The sequence below is a fragment of the Fukomys damarensis genome, unplaced genomic scaffold (assembly GCF_012274545.1).
Source record: "Fukomys damarensis isolate Sample0158 unplaced genomic scaffold, DMR_v1.0_HiC HiC_scaffold_16, whole genome shotgun sequence".
Taxonomy (NCBI): domain Eukaryota; kingdom Metazoa; phylum Chordata; class Mammalia; order Rodentia; family Bathyergidae; genus Fukomys; species Fukomys damarensis.
This window is the reverse complement of record NW_022900928.1, coordinates 89,518,703-89,521,351: the sequence shown is the minus strand read 5'-3', so window position 1 is coordinate 89,521,351 and position 2,649 is coordinate 89,518,703. Positions and strand designations below refer to the sequence as shown.

The following is a 2,649-nucleotide window of genomic DNA, read 5'->3' as shown; positions in this document are numbered from 1 at the left end:
CCCTTCTAAGAAGTTTGTACTTATAGTTCTCTGAGCTAAACAGTAGGAAAGAAAACCAAAGAGTAGGCTGAGCTTGCTTTTCCTCCTATGTTTCCCATTCACTTAATCACCTATAGGCACTGAAGCGGGAAAGACAATGGCGCTCTCCTTGCACTGAACATCTGGTCAGGTTTCAGCAGAAGTCACTCTCTCTGACAGAGTGCCTCTGAATATATTGCTAAGCTTGAAGCAGAAACTAAGCGGTTGGTGGAAGTATCTGGGCAGAAGTCAGTGCTTTCTCGTCTGTCTGTCACTGTTGCAGACCAGTTCTTAAAAGGTTGAGGACTTCGCAACGTCCTTCTCCATCTCAGCATACTGCTCTTTAAGCCTCTCCAGGGCTCTCTGGTGCTCTGTATCCACTTCAGACTATCCGTGGGGCTGTTCTTTCATGAGATCTTCCCACTGGAGCAGAAGCTGCTTCTCACTAGCTGCTAAGTGGTCATTACATATCTTTCTTCATTCCTGTTCTCTCTGTTGGAGCCAACAGACAGAGTCACTTGCTGCTTGCAGTCTCTGGAGAGCGTCCTCAAGTCGCTCTCCATCCCGTCTCTGCACTTGGGAAGAGTGTGCTCACTTGTCTCACAGATCATATTCTGCGGATTTTCAAGAACTTGCATTTCTTTCTTGGAGACCATGTTTTTCTTCAAATTCTTTTACAAAGTAATGAGTTTCACCTTGAATAACTGGTCTGTGATCCAAAAGCCTTGACTGAATCTCTCCAAGATCCTTGATAATGAGGTACGCTGAGCTCGCAGTCCCCAGTGAGTCTCTCTTCTTGCCCCCACCGCCTGCCAGGGCGGCCTCACAACCCACAGGGGCCTGGTCCCTCTGCTGCTCATCAAAACCTATTGTTTTTAAAGCCCAAGTGAGAATGTTACAATTACAAATTTCTGTCTTTGATCATTTTTAAAGGTTATTTATGGATAGGAGGGGCAACGCTGAAGCCAGAGCACTCAGCTGAGATGGAGAAAAGACTGTCAACAAACACAGGAGCTGCAGATTAAGTAGAAGGGAGCAGGGGAGATGAGGGGACCTTCTGAGCCCCAGTCCTTCCATCCCTTCATAAGTTAATGATGACGCTTCCCTCAAAGAGCTGTGAGTAGCACATACAGTGAGGCTGTTGCCATCTCCCAGGCTTCATCAGCCAGTGTGGCCCCACAGAGGGCAAGAAGCACCCAGTTAGCAGGCGCCATCTGAGTCTAAATAGCTCCCTTCGACAGAAATCACGGCAGCTTCTCTCCACGGAACTCATCCCGTCTTTGTCCAGGGAAAGGCTGCGCCCTTGCAGAGCCCTGCTATGATGATGAATCCAGTGCCTGGTCCACTTAAAAATGAAACCGTATTCCAACAGAAGAGGTCTTCTCATTCCACTGAAGCATGAGGAGAGGCAGATAAGGCAACGGTAGGGCCCAGCAGCCCTCCGGGGCACAGTGAGTGCCCACGCCTTCTGTTTGGCACAATTTAAAGATGGCAGGACTTAATCCCGGGAGGACTCGGCTTGCAGCTGGCCAACAGAGGTTCTGCCAACTCACTACTCCAGGACAAAAAACAGGCAAGCTCTTTAGAAGAGAGATGAGGCTGACACAAAATTTCTTTTCTCTGGAAGACCTTCCAAGAAGGGGCAGGCCAGTGCCTAGAGCCAGAGCAGGTAACATACCTGATGAAGGTTAAGCTCCTCCCCAATGGTTCTCAACTCTTGAGGGTTCATCCACTAAGTTCAGGCAATACTGATGCTGCTGCTCCCGGTGCCTTACTTTGAAGACCACTCTCTGCTTTATGGGCTGTAATCCCAGCACTCAGGAGGCTGATGCAGGAGAATTGCAGCCAGTTCTAGGCCAGCATAGTCTACATAGTGAGCACAAGGCCAGAGACCCTGCCTTTTTTTTTTTTTTAAGAGTAGGCAAATTTACTAAGAGAAAGCATCTGTCAAAGAGAGACAGAAGGAGGACCAGAAAGTGGGTTGCCCCTATTAAGCTTAACTTTCAAGAGACAAAAAAACAATATAAATGCCATTCTTCTTACTAGTTTTGTTGGTGTTTGGAAAAATGCATTCTTTATAAAAATGTCATTAATGTTATGAACATAGTAGGCTTATCCTTGTTACTTTTAGATAAATAATGCTTTTAAGCTTTTTATTTCAGTATGGTAAGTGTTGATAGAACCCATATAAACAAAAATTGTTTAGGGCCTTAAATAATTTCTAAAATATAAAGGCATTCTGAGATCAAAATTTGAGAACCACTGTGTTAAAGATATAAATCTATAAGAAATAAAGTGGTTCTTTCACCAGATTTGTGGAATGAATTCTGTGACCAGAGGTGTGGAAAGAATTGTTTGTGAACAGAGGTACCACTGCAAATGTTAAAAAATATATACATGTACCAGAAAGGAGGAAGGGAAAGATTATTGAAAATCCAGATTGTAGCACTTCATCTTTCTTGTGTGAAGAAAATAAATTTCCATACAGATTTCTTCCACTTCTGGAGGATGAGAGGAAGAAAAACAGATTACAAACCCTCTGCCAAAGATTCTGTCTCTCCTAGATGTCTCTTTGTTTTATGGAGACATTAATGAGTCTAGGGCTATGCAAAGTAAACCTGAGGCAGAGTA

The 2,649-nt window shown here is 44.6% G+C and overlaps 1 pseudogene; it reads right to left on the bottom strand.

Moving 5' to 3' along the window:
- Positions 1-309: 309 nt before the first annotated feature.
- LOC104872376 lies at positions 310-1,291 on the bottom strand (annotated as a pseudogene).
- Positions 1,292-2,649: the final 1,358 nt, after the last annotated feature.